Genomic DNA, 19,837 nt, shown 5'->3' with positions numbered 1-19,837 from the left:
TGCTAAACTATTAGCACAAATAGTTTGCATATCTCTGCATTAGATTTGTCTAATAATGTTATTTGCTACTGCTTAGCATTGTAATGTATGATAATGATAAATGTTTCAAAGTAAAATATTTATCTTAAACAATTATCAATTACCTATATTAAGTAGTCGTAAAGAAGTTTAAAAAATTCGGATCTAGTAAAAAAAAAATTAAAAAAAAATATTGACATTAAATCCGAATGGATGAATTAAACGTTAAAAAAGAAAAACACAGAGAAAACTAATTAATAATTTCAAAACAAACAACATAAGAACTAATTTATATTTACGTCATCAGTAAAATTTTCCCATAAAGTTACTCACATAACCAAAAACAAATTAAAATCTAAAATAGAAAGAATTCGGTAGGCTTCTTCAATATTCAGAAATGGCGCGACAGAACGAAGGCTGTACTCAACAGACGGGTTTAAGATCCGGGTGATATAAAAATAAAAGTATCGTCTTTATTATGTCACTGATTTATATTATATAATTTGTATATTAGTATGCTAATAGCATATAATGTATACCTGAATTCTAATACCTTATACCAAGACAGATGTTTTTTTTGTCTACTTTCTTGATTGTTATTTGTTTCATCTTTTGTTAGGCATGGTGCACAATGTAGGATTGTTTTCGAAGTTGTAAATTTAGGTCCTTTTTGCACTGTTTTTTTTCTGATCATTTTGAACCCAACAAATTTAGTTTAATCAGGAATAGTTCATGTGGTACAATTGTACAAGATTTCATATTTTTTTATTTAAATTTATTGTCATCTATTAAAAATACCTTTGCCTTAATGTCTTCTTTCATTTAGCCTTCATTTCTACCAATTATCAAGAAGTTTTAATTGCTTTTAAATATTGAAACCGATGTTGCACTAATATTACCAACACCAATATTGGTAACAAGCTCATTAACAAAATATTTCTAATTGAAATATCATCGATGTTGAATGAAACGAGTTTTGTTTACACGATAATGAATACAAAGTATTTTAATTAAAAATGAATGCTTCCACTCTTTCCTTCCTTTCTAACAAGCAAGCTATTAATATCAGCAATCTTTGAATAGTTTATGAACATTGGTATGTTTTGTGGAATCAATATTCACTTTGTGTGTTGATTTGACAAAGGCTTTTGACTCTGTTTAGCTTGTAGCCCTTAGGAAAATAACGTTCCTTAAATATAACTTGGTCGTTTTATAAACTTATTCCCTGAAAAGGGATATAGTCAAAAATATGCTAAAAACTAAAATAAATACTTGTGGTGTTACTCAAGGTACAGCACTAGGTCCATTGCTATTCTACGCGACTATAATTTTAGCTTGGCTTAAATTTATTAAGTATCAATGCTTTACCACTTTCATACAGTGTCGTTAATTTGTATGTAAACTTTGTATTTGTGCATGTACTCATTCAGTTATTTACTGTTCGCAAACAACTACCGAATAAGAGAAATTCTAAGGTGTGCCATTATTTCACGTCTCTATTACAGCTCAGAAAAAAGTCGTCAGTACACTGTAATCTCGGCATTTATTACAAGGTAATTAAACCGAGCCGTAGGTACTATCAAGATTAAAGTAGAGAAAATATATCTAACATCACCGACTAACGGTGAAAGCATTGTGATAAAAACCTAGACTACAGTAGCCTTGGAAAATGATCTACCTCCAAGAAAAGAGGTTTTATTAAACATTTGTATTATTATTTAAATAAAATAATTGTGATGTTTAATCTGATATTTTAAAAATAAAAAAGATAGGTACTAGCGAAAACTAATGAGGATGAAGTAAAAAAAAAATGCGAATTAAAAAACGAACACACTTAAGCACAGTTTGTATTATTTTTTTCAACATAACTTTCATAACATCTTTACAAAAGAAATTAGTAAGGAACAAACCATTCAAGAACATCATATACAGACATTGAAGTTTACAACACTATGAATATTTTAATATTACACGTTGGTCGTTGATATTGCGTTTTCAATGCTCGGCTGTCGTCGGCTAATGTCGTCAGAGTTCGGTTTCGCAAGACGGCGCGTGCGACGCTAATTGTAATGGCGAAAGCAAACAGGTGCCTACCAACACCTCTTAAAGCGATATCATTGCAGATGTGTAAAAGAGACGGCGCTATGCTCCGTGTAGAGTGCTATCTTGCTTCTACAGCCACAATAATATTGTTTTAAGTCTTGGTGGTGGGTCTTCGGTTACTACTGTGTGTTTTATTCATTTATATAGAGTCGCTACCTTCATCTATTGTAAGTGCTGTGGAAATTGAAAGGGCTTTTTGTATGTCACGTGTACCTTATTTATTTGTTAAGGATTTTAAGATTTTTACGACGACAATTTTAGTTAGTGGATCTTTGTTAAATATGTGCGTATGCACATGAATTGAAGAAGTTGTTAATGAAGATGTAAATTTTTAGGTAAATGTTCTCTTAAAAGATGCTAAGACGATTTTATTTATGTTTTTTTTCTTGTGTTGTTTTTTGAATATGTCTATTTCTGTAAGTGTATTTAGGCGCCCCCGAGTACACCAATTAAAACTAATACAATGATCGTTTAGGCAACCTTTAAAAAAGTTCGAACATAATTATTAGTTCCTGGACTTGATTATGGGCTATAGACTGTCAAAAATTAAAAAAATAACCTTAAAACATGTGGATACATGTTTTGAGCTCATTTCATTATACACAATATAGGTTATCAGAAAATAAGCCTCCCCCTTAGTATCTAGATGGTCTAAAAGTATTATAACAGTATTTCATCTCATATTTTACGACTTTGTCGGTATGTATGTATGTATGTCATCTCTTGAGCTCATCAGAGAAATCTGTGGAGCTGCGAAGACAGACACATTCATCTAGCGATAGGTAATCTTACATAAATAACTGCTTTAAAATGATCTAGATTTTAAAATAGATTATTTTATATTCTGTTTTAAATAAATTAGATTTAAAACACAATTTTCTATACTTTTAGTTTTTAAATATTTGTTCAAAATAAATTATGTTTATTTCAGTTTATGGTATTTAAAGATTGAAACAGTTGACTATCGATATTTTGTATGACAATAGTAAGCAAAATATTTTACTTTTAAATTTGTAACAAGTAATAGACGCAATGGTTGAGCAAAGGATTTATTTTATAACAAGTCAATTAAGAAACACACAATTTTGAGAATTTTCAATACCTTATCACAATTTTACTACATAACATATTTCGTGAAACAAATATTTCTTTTCATTAGTTAAATGTCTACTGGAGCAAAATTAAGGTCAAAACATGAACGACAAGGCAATAAACGTACATAAAATGTTTAAAAAGCTGTATACAAGCACGCGAGTCTCCGTTGATAGATTTGGTACTAGCAAGAAAAAAACAATCGCTACACTGAAAACTGAACTTAAAATACAAAACCCAGTCCGATTAATATCCTTAAACGTTTTAAACGAATTGTTAAGGATAACAAGGTTCAAATTCGCTTGGCAAAAATCTTGTTCATATCCTACCGGAACCCGCGTTTCTAGCGAATCGGAAAAGATAATAGTTGAAAAGATATACAAAAATAATGTTCTTCCGTCGACCTTATTGTGCTCGGAAACATGGTCAATGAAATATGTGTTCGTTTGTTCGTACTGTATACACTTATTCAAAGAGCTCTGTTAAAACAAATACCAAGAATATTTCATTAAATTCAACAATTTTTGATTTGAGAGGCTTATGTAATAGAAATTTGATGGCTATGTTAATTTGAATTTTTGTAGGCTTGTTTTGTTGTTACGTATTAAATGCGTATCACACTTTTGTGCATACGTAAAAGCGACACAAATAATATTCGCGACATTTTTTTGTTTAATACAATGCACTGTTTTGTTACAATACTATGGGACTCATATTTTGAACGTCTTTTTAACTACTTTACCAAACTTATTAATAAGCGAGATTTTACAAATCAATAGCCAGAGCAAAGATAGGAGCTAATTTTAATTTCTAAACTTGATGAAGATCTTAGCACTCCTCCACAAACGTCTCCATAACTTCAACGCAAAGAGGCCAAGCCGCATACACTGCGGTTAAAACATAGATGGCCTGAATACACACCGTTGACACGCTACCTCATTTTGGCAGACTTGTATACAAGTTAACAAGGCTATAAAAAGGTTTCTAGTTGCTCATAAACACGAACAATATGTTTATAACAACGGTTTTCTAACAAGGAAACTACCACCGTATCTTAAAGCAAGATTTCTGTTGAGTGAGATGGCGTTATAAACGTCGTAGAGTGCTATCTCGCTCTCAAAACAATCTTCTAAGAGACAATGACCACCGGAATGGTCAAATGTTATTGAAAAACAATCACTCCATTGACTACGAGTAACTGTAACCGATCTATGACCGATTTTACGATGCTACTGTGCACACATACACGTTACAACACAAACACATGCACACGTAGTTACACAAGCTGATGACCTGTCATTGTTGCAGTCAGTTATACCTAATACACAAGGCTAGGGTTGCTAGTTTCACTTTTGATGTTTGAATACGAATGTTATTTAATGTTTCTTTTTTTATTATATGTACATATTTTATGTAGGTTGTAATTGATAATACAGTTATTAGACAAACATTTATTACCTAAAGACAAAAATTATAAAGGCATTATTATTTATACACGAACGAGTGATATATATTTAGGTGTATTTTAACCATTATATAATGATGAAATCTAATCTACAAGAAAATTGACAAAATGTTTTTATTTCACAGGTAAAACAAAAAAATATTAGAACGAAAGTATCAAAATTTCTCTAAACGCCAACCCTAAACTATAACGTTATTTGTTAATCCATAACAAAGCGGTTAACCGGACCATTAACCATTCGTTCTTTTGTGAACTATAAAATTGTAGCTTGAGCTTCAAACTCGCTATTGTGTTAATTTCATACAAAAAAAAACATATATTTCGAAATGTTTTCGACTGGGTGCGGCGCGTGGGACCACTGTGCATTGTTAGTCCTTTCCCCGGTCGCTTGATGACATAAATCTAGCATTAGCAAACAATGTTTGTATGTAGGTAAGTGTGTCCATGTTATACGTAGGTATTTACTTTCCGTTTTAGTTTTCAAAAGTAAAACGGTAAGTGGATAATGAGACGAGTACTTTTCAATCACACTAATATTATAAACGGCTAAGCAAATAAATATAAAAATGGTCTAATATAAAAACAAACATATTTTTTTTCAACGTAACACGATAAAGATTGAAAAACACAAGTATATTTTGATTGATGTCAAATATTATCCCAGTACACAAATAATTTTCCAAACTTGACCTTATAGCAATCTACGAAGTTAATTTTAACTACAAATAGTGAAAGAATAAAACACTGTAAGCAGTAATTATAATAAGCATTGTACGGAATGTTTAGAGTAAGTGTTTGACAAGATATCTTCATAATTATGACAATCCATTTATTTGCATTCCAACGCATTTGTTGACATTTCACACTGATTGACCATCAAGAGATATTGAAATTACGTACTGTACGCATGTTTCAATAGATAACGTTAAAATTTACATATTCGCATATAAAGTTATTGCAAAATTAATGTCAATCGAGATGGTAATATGTAGAATTTAATTATAATGTTGCGACAGATTTACCAACAAAGTGATCGATGGAAACCTTGAAATCTGTATAAATGTAAACTAACACAATCGTCAAAGAGTGTTATCTCTGTTAATCTGATAGATTTATTTTGGAGTTGGAGTGGGATTCTAATTGGTTTCTTAAAATGCCAAGTACGAATAGAATAATTGGGGAATAGTAAAAAGTGCAAATCGTTTCAAAAAAGTCTAAAAGTGGTTCAAATTATTTCTTTTTCTGTATACAATTATTTCTTCTAAATTCTTGGACAGGTATTACATGACGACAGATAAAAGGCGCTATTTCTTGTTTAAACCTCAAGAAAAAATACTCATAAACAAAATAATAACACATGTCTAAAGCATTACTAAAAAACATCCAAGATAGGAACTCCAAACATAGGAAACAATTATTAATATTCAACTTAAGCCAAGTTAAAACGTATGCAAATAATAGTTAATGTATACGAGTGAAGGTTAACGAAACCAAGTTACGACACAACTTAAGAAACTTTGCTTAAAGATTGATGTCATCGGGCATATTAATACAGCCTGCAACTGATCCAATGCTGGGGAAACATAAGCATCAAAATCATACAAGAACTAAGATCACGAATATACTGGACAATGTGATGTCATTTGAATTATTTCTGTTTTCACCATCCTAGACGTACGGCTTCCAGGCTAAGGAATGCAACTAATTATCATTGTTTCACGAAGATCGACTGCCTATCTGACCTCCCCAACCCAGATACCTGGGCAACACCAAAGATGACCAAATAACGTCCGGGACGCACAATTTAACGTGCCTTCCGAAAAACGAAGGAACTCATTGTGGCATAGATGGTCACCTATCCTCTGACCAAGCGTATCAATCGTAGCTTAACCCGTTTTAGATCAAATTATACTAGTGACTAGCCACGAGTTCCTCAATGAATTGTTTCCGTAATTGTAAGTGCCAAAGTAAAGTGATAGATCAATGTACACAATTTTTGTCAACATGATGATTCATGTTATAATATGTTGAACGTACTGTATTACATACCGCCGTAAAAAAATAGGAATTTCACAGCAGCAACTGTAAATTTTTAGCTGTCAATTACTGTCACTTAAGTTTTCGAGACATCATATCGTTGCGGGTTAGTCAACCATTAGAATTTTTTACAATCTTGGGTGCTCAAGTATGAAAAAATGGGCAATGCGCAATACCAACATATTGCAGGATATAAAAAGGATCAAAGATCTTCGTACCATAAGAAAATCCTTAATTGAAGAACGTCTATTGAATAAGCCAGACAAAAGTAGGTTAGCTGAAGGCTTCTGCTAAACCTCAGCGATGAAAGACAAGATACGTTACAAGTAAATAAAACTGTTAAACAATTAGTTTTAGTCATAATATCCTTTTCTCACGTTTAAATACCAAGATGCAGTAAACTTTACGAGTAGCGGTAACATGACAAAATTCTAAATGGCTGACAATAAAACCTGTGTTAAACGACCTCTAGAAATCCTGTTTGTGTGAAACGAAGGAAATTGACAGAGGTTTTCTTTTTTATGAGATATGTGTCTTGGTAGGTGCAGCGCTATAGGTTCCGGGTTCGAGGTTGTGCGGAAGAAATTTTATGCGTAGAAAATATTATTTAATACGTAACTTCTATTTATTTTAGAATACATTTGATTTATTTGTTTCAGAGTTAGAAAATCTTCATGATTGGTATTCAATGTGCCAAGCAGTTTATGATGAATTAGTGGGGGGGGGGATTGAAAAATACTACCCTCAAGAGATGGATTGAAGAGGAACAAAGTTTTGTTTTTAATATAATAACATACATTGATCATGAACTACTTTAACTACGAGTCAGGAACTCGTAAATAGGTTACCTAAAAAAATAAATTCTTTATCGGACAAAGCGAGCCACCGACGTTTCTAGAATGGTTTCAACTACTTATTACATACCTATAAGAATAGATTATTATCAACGCAAGAAATGTTAAATACATGACTATGATAGATTGCGTGCGGGCCTCGAGAAAACGCAACAAACGCGTCCCAGACGTAATATACGAAGCCGCTACACTTTCGTAGCTCCGCGCTACGCATACAAAAGACATCAACGAGCACTACTCTAAAAGGTTCAATTAAAATTTTCCCCAGATCCAATCCAATTATTAGACGCTAATTGATCCACTTCCGTATAAACTCAATTCAATACGAGAACTAAAAACATACAACCAAAGAGACAATTTCGAAATTGTTTCCGCGCGTCGCGAAACGAGACTCCGTTGTGTAACACACCAAACAGCGAACAATTACGCGACGTCTGATTAAAATAAGCGAAAAACACTCACCGTTTGCAAAAACTGTTTGGTTACAAGTGAAAGTCGCTCCCGTAGTCGCGACTAGTTAAAATTTATGATCACTTTATTGGCACACAACACTGAGTAGAACACTTTTGGGGGCATTTAAGCACTTTTTTTTGTAGGGTACAGTTCATTGGTCCTTGGGTTTGAATTTAGCGCGTTTGTGCGCTTGGCGGCGCGGGCGCACGGGTCGGCTGGCGGCAAGAGACTGCGCGCGCCACTCCCACCATTGCCGCCCGAAATACTAATCACCTTGCTATCGAGACTGTGATTTAGGCGCGAGTGATAAGCGGTAGCGAGTTATATGCTGCGATGAGTTATCATAGAAAAACCCGCAGCATTTACCACTATTCGTCAGTTTTGACTTTTGTACGGCATTAAGGGATATAAACTTAAATTAATTACGTGACTTTTTTATTTGTTTTAATTAAAATAATATAATTGAATCTATCATATGAATTAATATTTAAATTAACTTGCTCATGTTGAATTTGTTTGGGTCTTGGTAAAAATCGATGACATCCAACTGCTTTCGGAAAACATCAGATCAAAATTATTAAATTGCTCAATAAAATCAGGGAAGAAAATTAAGTCTCTATAATCAACCTAATAGCTCTCTTTATCTCACTACTTGTACCACACAACACACAAGGTGAGACGGATCTAAATACAGCGTGTCATTTCTTCCACGACACAGTAAAGGCTAACCCATCTGAGGTCGAAAGGAAACAGTGACGTCACAACACAGCCTCACAGTATTCGTCATTAATTACAAATTGCTTTGTGCCTTGACCTTGTCTATAAAATTTATGACGCGATGAGTTACCTGGTTTTGGGAAGAATTCGACCTCCTTTTAAATGTATCTTTTTCATTGTCAAATAAATAAATACCCAACGATATTTGCCATCGATTTCTTTTTTAACCTGGCATGAAATTTAAACTAAGTATTCATTTTCAATCGTGTTTAAATCACGCTAACAAAGATTTCAGCTATCAGGATCAAAACTAAAATGTGAACTACCAATAAACTAATTGCAACCGATGTGAAATAATACAGAACCTTTGGTATTCTCTTAGAATAAAAAATATTCTCAAAACTTTTCCCAAAAGGTCGAAGCAAAGTTTTAGCCTATTTCTTCACATGATAAGTCACTCACCAGAGGTCAGAGTTATCTGATGACGTCACTCCTCCGATGTCCTCTTACGTGTCATCGATAACCGAGGACACTAAAATAGTTATTGGAATTCTGTTTATAATTTTGTGACCTTCCAAACGTATGTATTAAGTGCAGGGAATTCACTAGAATCAAACAACTTCCTACTGAATTATGTGTTTTAGTCATAATTCATTTTGCTTTTGCTTGTGCATTTGATGTTTGGACAAGAATAAGGACGGACAAGATTCTATGAAGAGAAAGGTTTATGTTTAGAATTTGATACTATTCAGATTGTTTTTTTTTACATGACCAATTACACATTAAGGCATTAGGCCTATTATTATTATTATTAGGCCCACACACATGTTTGTAATGTTGACATGAAAAAATAACTTAGAGATTAACTTAGCACGATATTAACCTTTACATGGAACATTTTTTTAAACATAATTTGTCGTTGAAATAACCTAAAATGAAAGCCTTTGGTTCACTCTAATAAAAGAGACCGTTTACCCAAATCACGTGATTCCCTCATTTTACTAGGAGATACTTCTACCTATCCATCCTCCACAAACTATTTTACTATATAACTTGCAAATCTATATACTAATATGTAAAGCTGAAGAGTTTGTTTGTTTGTTTGAACGTGCTAATCTCAGGAACTACTGGTCCAAATTGAAAAAATATTTTTGTGTTGAATAGACTATCATCGAGGAAGGCTATAAACCATCACGCTGAGACTAATAGGAGTTGACCATTGTATCTTCGTACAATGGAAAATGTGAAAAAAACAAGGCAAGTATAAATCATAACTTCTACCCACGAGGACGAAGTCGCGGGCAAAAGCTAGTAATAAAATAATTTGAAAAATTCGTAATTATGTAGGCGGTATAGCTATGTACTGTATATGAACAATTAAATAATTTTAAGCAAAACTTTTTATCAACATTCGCACTCATAGATATACATTTGTTTTTGCATTGAGTGATACAATCGATATGTGAAACAAAATCATTGAATATATTTTTTAATATGTCATTGTTAAACATAAATATAATGTCGAGTGAAGATACAAGCTGTCATTTTCAGACAACATGACATATTAATAACCGATAGAGGAACAAAGCATAATGTTTATAACATTGGATCCCACGCGCTCACTATATGCCAAATAAGATGATACAAATTGTTATGTGTGCGCTTTTTGAATATATATACTTGGATTATTTAAATTGTTTCTAAATAGTATTGTGTACATTCCTTTTGATGAGCGATTTCACGTAATTTGGTAGCCAAGGTCAAGGAAGAATAAAACATGTGTATAGAGTTCTGAAAACCAATATACAGTAGCATATAATGAAGAACTGTTATGCCCAACTCTGTTTAATACTTACCTAATGATGATTGATGATGAAGGCACAATAAAAATAAATAACTATTAAATTTAGAAGCAATGATAAAAAGGCGATTGTAATTCTCAAAACTGCAAAGAGTTTATTTACTGACGAAATGCCTATGACTTTTGTTTTACCTACAACGGTAGCGGTGTGTAAATTTTATAAATTTTAATAAATTCAGCATCAAAACTGTTACTGGACTGCAGTGTGATAGCATATAGACCATGTATAGCATTAAATAACATAGTTGTCTTTGACATAAGCCCCTTCCAATATAGGGAGGGTTTGAGCATTGAGGATCACCACGCTAGCTCACTGCGTATTGGATAATTTCAGAAGAACAAGAACATTTGTCAATGGTGTCTTAGAAGAAGTAAGAGTGTACCAACATAATACTTTGAAAGTCACACTGGTATCATGCAAACAATTCAATGCATAGAACCGCACAGCTACCACGTTATGAGTCCCAACTAGATACTATCCAAAATCAAAAACTTATTAAAAAATTAATTGACGCAAAGTTATAATTCCTCTATAAAGATACGAGAGAAGAATCACGTTTCGCAATGAACAAAAACCGCAAAGCCATCAGAAAGTTACCGCGATTGATTCACCGACTTGAATCAGCCGACGACAGAATTGCCCCAACTGTGCTATTCATATTTGATCTCAAAACGTGGATCAGTGACCGTGATACCAAAAACCTTGACATACTAACCCAGACATCTTATTTCCTGCGACTTCAAAACATTACTAATAAAGAGAAATTTTAAAAAGTCGTTGCAATAATGGTGTAATGTATACGCAATATGAGCGGCCATTTAATTTCTTACTACAGATTGCATTCGTGTTTATAGTCACGTAATTTCTGTAAATTGTTATTGGTGTACACAAAACCTTATTGTAATTAATCTGTATTACTTAACATTGATACATTTTCAACCGTTTTCAATTTGTTTATATATTTTTTTTTTTATTTATGCGAAGAGGCTGTCATTTAGTTCCATAAAATTACATCAATTTTGGCTGAGTAGTTTTTATTTCAAGTTGTTTGTGTATTATTTTTGTTTAATAATATATTTTTTTATTATTTTTAACATAATATCATCAAATAAGACTTTTCATTTGTGAGTCACGGTTCACAATATTGAAATAGCTAAATTTATCACAGGAGAGGAAATTCACGTGATGCAACTTGCCTGACGCAAATCTCGAAACACTTGTGTACTTTCGTATGGTCCCTTTAACAGTAAACAATTTTATTTCCCTTGTATATTTAATGTTTGTATAAAGATTTCTTAAGATGATTAGTCGTTTAAGGGCTTTAAAAACACTACATGTATCAATCAAAATATATTTTTTTTGTGTTTGATTAACGCATCAATAGATAGACAAATATTATACTTAAAATACATGCATATAAAATATATGACGAAATACAAAGGCGAGGCTTAATGAGCATAATAAATATATTTAAATTAAATTAGGCAATAGTCAATTAATTTAAATTTATACCACGGTTAGTCATTCTTCTATTAAATATTCAATCACAGCAATTTGAACATCATTCGATGTAGTAAAAAAGTTAACAACAGAAAATAAAACATAATGTGAGAATAATTAATGCATTTATTAACTTATTCGAAATTAAAACAATTCTTTCAAAACTTCCACTTTTGGCTAAAATACATATTATCATAAAGGAGTAAAGTCGGTTGAAAGTCTTATAAAAATCATAAAATTAAAAATAAAATTAATAAAATTAATTATTTCGGGAAAGAAAATAATTGCAGAAGTCCCTCTTCTTCTTCTTCTTCTTCTAGTCCCTCTTCTCTAATAAAGTTTTTCCTGCAAACCCCTCCTCCATCTTAGGATATATCGAGAGAAAATATTAAATAAGTACATTGTCGATATTCTTGCAAGTCATATCACTGCGTGTCAAAATCACATACACCGATGACACGACGTACCTATCTATGTAAACAAAAACGTTTGTATGACAGGTTAATGACGAGCCTGCGGCGACCTTGACCGGAGACTCCTTCAGGCATCCCACAGACACTGCAATTAGCTTCGTTTGCTCACATGCGCTATGACAAACTGTAGGACGGTGTTAGATGTCAGGAGATGAACTATTGTGGTGTTACAGACGAGAAGGTTGCTGCGATGTTTTGAGGAATTTTCGAATTACTTTTGTATACTTATTTCTTGATAAATTTAATAAAAAAGCATTTGCATTTATTCTATTTTGTAAAAAATATTCATTTTTATTATAGATAGATAGATTAGAAACAAGTTTAGAAAATATTTATTAGAATTTTTATGAGGTATAATTGGATCAAATAGGTAGGCATTCTTAAGTGTCTATAATCGCGTATAGTTTTTGATCAAGGGTTATAGTATACGGTTATGTTTTACATAGAATCAGCTGTTGTGGGTGATGCTAGTTTTGTCAACCAAACAGATGGAAGTTTTCGTTAAATATTCTAAAAAAAATTACTTAAAAAGTTTCTAATACAACGAAACCCTTTACTTCTTCCGTTCAAAAATCTCACATACAAAATGCTTTAAAATTACAAGAGAGACACAAACAAACACACTATTAATCCCATCATTATACACTTTCTTCGTAATTCCAAAATTAGACGTTTTCACAGAATCCACGATCACGCATGCGCATAAGCCATCAAAGAGATCAAACATAAGAGGTTAACTGCACTATTACGCATTTCTCTGTATAACCCTCGGTATGTCATTTTTCTGTCACTATCTTCATTACAAAATGAACCTAAAACCATTCTGACAAAGTTGAAATTAGCATGATAACTCTTCGTACGTGACGTGTGAAACGTCGCAAGATCTTTTGATATCCATTTGAAAGTTCTATAAAGGTTACACTAGATTAATGATCAAATTGATGCTTTATGTTTGAGGTACTTTTAGTATTTTGTATTATCTAATAGTATTTTTACGAGGACAGAGTTTTAATAGATAACTATTTAGGAAATTCTAAATTTCTGTTCCTTAGAGCCTCGAAAATGAAGTGCAAAGAAATCGTATTGATGTTATAAGCGATTAAACCCATATACCTACAATTTTCACTATTTCCTAGGCCCATTACAAACAGATACATTTTCTATGGATGTTTAGAAGATACCGAAAATATCGATATTTTTCTCACAACCTAAAATTTATAACCTCAAGTCAAAAGTCTTGGAAATAACGAAACATCCATCCAGAATCTTCATCTATTAAATCGTCGATCTGAACGCAGTTGATGTGAAAAGCCTTAAGTTTATCGAGCCTGCACAGCATTGACCTACATGCTATCGATATTCGGTTACAACACTTGATGACGAACGCTACACCTCTATAATTAATGTGTCGTTTGTAAATTTAAATTTTTACTGCCCATGACATTACAAACAGGTGGCTTACCAACACTATTTAAGATAAGACTGTGTGGAAACGAGACAGAGCTCTACATTGTGTTGTCTGCCGTCTCGCTTTAACAACAGCAGAAATGCATTAAGAGTTGGTTGGACAGGTTTGTATCTTCATGATTAGATTTAAATTGAACTCTTTTGTTTGGTTGTAATGAGCTTAATTTGGCCGTTAGTTTGCTTATCTGATCTTACGTTTTAGCTATTTAGAATCTTTGACGAATGGTTTAAAGTTGAAAGTAGTAAATCAAATTTCAGAGCGCTGTGTCAGTAACAGTAGAAGTTTGTAAACAAAATAATGGCATGAATAATTATTTGCTTAGTTTAATTATCATCATAATACTATAACAGTAGGCTACTAAAACGATTTTATGCGTATCCACTAAGTCTATTTAGATGAAAATAAATAATTTAAAATGTAGAGCAAATATTTTTTTTACAAATATATTAATATCTCTAAATTAAATTCACATAAACTTACAGTAACATTTATTTTTAAATGAATAAAACAACTCAGCTAATAAACTTTTTATATCCACAAATAACTTGAAATATAATAAAGATAGAATTATTGTTCCTGTTCACAGAACAAATTTCCACGTCATTCGTAGTGCCATCATTTCATAGAAACATTCTCAATTTGAATCTTATGACGTCACACGTTTTTATAGTCATTTAGTTGCTGGCCACCTATATCCGTTTATTACCATAATGATGTCATTACTGACCTCATACAAAATTTGGTATGTCACATTTAATCTGTAAGTCCAGTTTATAGGCTGAAATAAAACCTCTTTGGTACGTCACTTAGTGCCGGCGGCGCTAGTCACAATACACATATTATTTCAGAAGTTTAATTCTGTGTATAATATAGGAATATCAATTAATAGATATAGGAATTAATTTAACAAGAATAGGTGACAACATATCAGGTTACCGGCAGAGATCGGTTAAGAAAGACAACAGAAATATGAAGGATCTCAGCTTTATATCGCAAATTAAACGATGATGGTTGTAATTTAAATAGATTTATTTTCTGACAACTGACCGGTGCAATTTCACAAAGTAGAATGCATCATTTTCACGTCAAAACTAAATGTCATTCGTTCACAGTGTTGTCATAGACAAATCGATACATTAACCGGCATTCGGTACAATCAAATAATCGTTTAGGTTTATTTATATAAACTGAAGCATAGTTCTCAATATTAATTTGTAGGCGCATACTGGCTAATATTTGATAACAATATCTACACCTTACTTAATTACTTAACCTTACAACTCGGCCATCCTGCTTAAGTGAGTCCTCTCACTTCTCCGGTGTAAATAAATAAAATCATTAATAAACAATTCATAATAAAAAAGTAAAAAAAAAGGAACAGGTGTATATCTACTAACAATAAATAAAATTGATCATTAAATAAACAACAATAAATGAAATATAAAACAAAAATAGATTCACAATGGTAGCAAAATATTATGGGCTAACTCCTTTTATAAATTCTTTAATTATTTGAGATATTTGGTATTAACACAGTCTGTGCTTGCTAATAATTACTTTATACTTAAAACTAGTTAATTCTTCAATAATTCATCAGTAGGATTTTTATTTATCTAATCAGCGTCTATGTCTATCACAATTTCTCATCGCAACTCAAATTTCTCATTACCTGTAATTCTATGTAAATCTGTAATCACAAATTCAATTCACATGAACAGCTCTACAATCTCATTCTTGCACAATCTGTCAAGATCTACAGTCATCTGTGCGGCACCGTTATCTTGGTACCATTCAATATCTGCACTGACCGTTCATGACAAATTGTGCTCGAGTCAAAGGATCTTACTCACTATCTTGCAATCAACTGTGCGACATCATTTCTCATGCCATTCATTATCTGCACTAATTGCTCATATACGATTTTTAAGGAATGCCACCGACATCCCTAATAATGACACACACTCGACCAATTTTCGTCGACCAATGCATTAAATACGATATATAATGTATATCATATTCGACCGTATTAAATAATATTATCAATTTCACATTTTATAGTCTATTCAAGTTGCATCATTCTCTATCTGTGTCTATTTCTGTATCTTCACTCTGATCATTGTAAGTGCTTTCACTGCTATACCCGTTAAAGTTCATCCATGGATAAATTTTATCTAATGCAACGACATTCTCGTATCTCTTTTTACCTTTTCTTGTCAAGGGAGTGTCTTCGACAAGAAATCTGTCATTAGGTAATATTTTAATAATTCGATAGGGGCCTTGGAATTTGGGGAGGAGTTTATGTGATTTTCCTACATGATCTTTGTCTATCACGGTTCTTTCTATCCTAACCAAATCACCTACACTATACTTTGTTGGACGTTTCCGACGTCTATCAAACTGATTTTTGGCGTATTCCTGCTGTTTTTCTATCTTTTCCTTTGCATTCGATCTTAATTCTATTAATGCATCACCGTCTACTCGTTCCGTGGCTTCGGCGATTACATCCGTCAATACATTTTCAGATGCATTCATCAGTTTACAACCGAACAATAGCTCCGACGGACTTTTTCCCGTCGTCTTATTAATAGTAGTATTAATGCCTAATTGAATGTCTCCTATGCAATCGTCCCATAAATTGTCGTTTCTACCATGACATTTTGCACTCAAGGCATCGATGATGGTCCGATTAAACCTCTCGACCTGTCCATTCGCCCTTGGAGTAGCCACTGCATTCAAGATGTGCTTTATATTTAATTTATTAATAAAATTTTTAAATTTTGCACTCGTGAAACAAGAACCGCGGTCCGTTATGACGCGCGAAGGAACGCCGAAATAACTAAAATGTTCCTTAAATGCCTTGATTGCCGTTGTTGCTTTAGTATCCCTTACCGCACGTATATTAATAAATTTAGTAAATGCATCTATAATAACAAGCAAATACATGTTGCCTCTCTTTGAGCGAATAAACGGGCCCAGATGATCTGCGTGTAGTGTATGGAATGGCTTCTCCAACTTCGGTATGGGGTGAAGCATTCCTTCCTTGGGACCACCAGGTGCTTTGTGATGCGCACACTCCAGGCAAGCGGAAACGTATTTCTTAGTGAATCTACGCATTTTTGGAAACCAAAATGTGCTTCTTAAACGATTTAAAGTTTTTTCGAAACCAAAATGCCCCACATCGTCGTGATTCATGCGCAGCACCTGCCACCTACAACCCCTCGGAACTACCCATCTCAATCCTTCGTCTAAAACTTTGTACACGTAGTTACCTTTCAACTGATAATTCTTACGCACGTCAGCTACAAATTTGGTTTTGTCATCTTCTAAAATATCTCTTATACGTTTTATCTCACTATCATCACCTTGTACAGTAGCGATCCAGTCTCGTAAATCTACGTGTAAAACATCAAAAACGTTTTCAGTGTCCATATCAGTAGGCTCACTAACAGGTCCACGGCTGAGGGCATCTACGTGAGCCATACGCGAACCGGGTCTGTACTCAATTTCGCAATCGTATTCTTGAAACTGAATCCACCAGCGAGAAATTCGCGGTATAAGGTCCCTCTTTGTTAAAGTGGTACGAAGAGCATTACAGTCGGTGACTATTTTAAATTTTAGCCCCAGTAAATAGATTCGAAAACGATTTAGAGATGCGACAACTGCCAAGGTTTCCAATTCGAAGGAATGGAACTTTTGCTCATCTGCTGTTGTCTTACGACTGTAATACGCCACTGCTCTAAGTAACCCGTCTGTACCCCGCTGCAAGAGAATCCCTGCAACGCCTAGCTTTGAGGCGTCCGTATGCAGTTCGGTTTCTAAACTAGGGTCATATAAAGTCAATATAGGACGTTCAATTAATTTTGCCTTCAAAATCCTGAACGACTCTGCCTCCTCAGTGGTCCATTTCCATTGGAATTTAGACTTTAAGAGGTCCGTCAACGGGCGAGCGATAAGGGCAAAGTCTTTTACGAACCTCCGAAAGAAGCTAGCAAGGCCGACAAACCGTCTGACATCATGAACGTTTCGCGGAGTGGGAAAATGTTTTATAGCTAACGTTTTACGTGTCCCTGGGCGTATCCCCTCGCCACTTACATGAAAGCCTAGAAATTCTAGCTCAGTGTAAAAGAAGTTACATTTTTTGAACTTTAGGGTAAGTCCAGCGTCTTTTAAAAGTTGAAGTACCTCCTCTAAACGGCTCATACCCTGATCAAACGATTCTGAAGGAATGAGTACGTCATCCATGTAAATAATCGTGTAGCTGACCTTTGACAGTATTTTATTCATGGTTCGTTGAAAGACAGAAGGGGCGTTTGCTAATCCAAATGGCATGCGTTTAAATTGATACTGCCCATCTGGAGTCACAAACGCAGTCTTGTCTTGAGACTTAGCCTCTACAGGAATCTGGTAGTAGCCTGATGCGAGGTCCAGGGTCACGAACAAGGAATTTCCAGATAATCTGTCGAGTTGGTCGTCAATTATGGGTAATGGGTAGTGTTCCTTTTTGGTTTTATTATTTAAGGCGCGATAATCGACACATAGTCTGCTTTCACCAGTCTTTTTCTTAACTAGTAAGACTGGGCTAGCATAAGGTGAGTTTGACTCGCATACTATGTCCGCATCAATCATTTCGTTGACCATGGACTGGACTTGTCTACGCTCCGGAAGGGACAGTCTATACGGGCGATAAACTACTGGTCGCAAATCATGTAAATCAATTTCCATTTGAACTAAACTAGTAAATCCTAAGTCTTTTAAGTTATCCGAAAAGCACATCTCATATCTTTTGAGCAACTCTTTAAGTCTGTTAACTTCGTCTTCGTTAAGTTGTTTACCATAATTAAAAGTCAAACTAGTGTCAGAATTTTCTAAGTCTATTGAATTTACGCTTAAATAGTCGCCGACACAGAGAGCTCGCGTAACAAGCGTATCTCTCTTTAGACTAACTATACTATCACTAAAGTTCTGTACCAGTATTCTACCTTCTCCGTTTTCTATTTCATATTCACCTGGCATCAAATAATATTCCTTTTGCGGCATACCACGTAGGGAACCATTAACACGGACCGCGCCCGAATATTTGTTTCCAGAGAAGCATGGTAACGGAAATAATTCTTTAGGGGGTATCGTAATATCGGTTGTCAAACTTAATTGTAATTTTAAGGGATGATCACGAGCAAATATCAATGAATCTGTAGTTTTTGTTATAACTATACCCGGTTTCTCAGTGAAACTGTGTCCAATTAAAACAGAATATTTGATTACGCTATCATCAACAATGTACGCGTCGACTTCTTCTACAATATCTTGAATTTCAATATTGACGTTCGAGACGCCCAATGGTATCACTATATTATTGCCTATTCCCCTCATAGTTGGCAAGTTGCTATCAGTCCACGTAATTCCTCTCCTAGTGGCCTCACTATGACGAATCAGCGTACATTGGCTACCCAAATCTACGTAACCTTGAACAAGTTCCCCATTAAGTTTCAAATACATTAGGTATTTACTATCATTCAAAATATGTGTTTCGATACGCATGACATCTTTATCCTTAGGTATATCGTTCTTATTGGTTGAGTCGGATGGGAGTCTGGGACAGTTAATAGACAGATGACCTAATCTGTTACAAACAGTACACTTTAATATCTTTTTAGTACATTGCGAACTGAAGTGCCCGGGTTCATTGCAGTTAAAGCATACAATCGACATTTTATTCTGTGATCTTGTGGTCTTAGTTTCGCCATTATTTACCGTCTGCCTAAAACTATTGACGGGTAAAGACGAGGTAGTGTTAT

At 33.7% G+C, this 19,837-nt stretch overlaps 1 protein-coding gene across 3 annotated transcripts in view; it reads right to left on the bottom strand.

The window, feature by feature from the left end:
* Positions 1-19,837, bottom strand: part of LOC113502131 — a 194,204-nt gene that overhangs the window by 106,468 nt on the left and 67,899 nt on the right. The window contains exon 1 of one of the 3 annotated variants that reach the window (XM_026883513.1): positions 8,032-8,327. The exons of the other annotated variants lie outside the window; for them this stretch is intronic. The gene's annotated coding sequence lies outside the window, so the exon portion shown is untranslated. Of the gene's footprint in view, positions 1-8,031; positions 8,328-19,837 lie in introns of those variants that run through there. 3 annotated transcript variants of the gene reach the window in all.

Source organism: Trichoplusia ni, chromosome 16 (genome assembly GCF_003590095.1).
Source record: "Trichoplusia ni isolate ovarian cell line Hi5 chromosome 16, tn1, whole genome shotgun sequence".
Lineage (NCBI taxonomy): Eukaryota > Metazoa > Arthropoda > Insecta > Lepidoptera > Noctuidae > Trichoplusia > Trichoplusia ni.
The sequence above is the reverse complement of the archived record's forward strand: the minus strand, read 5'-3'. Positions and strand labels throughout refer to the sequence as shown.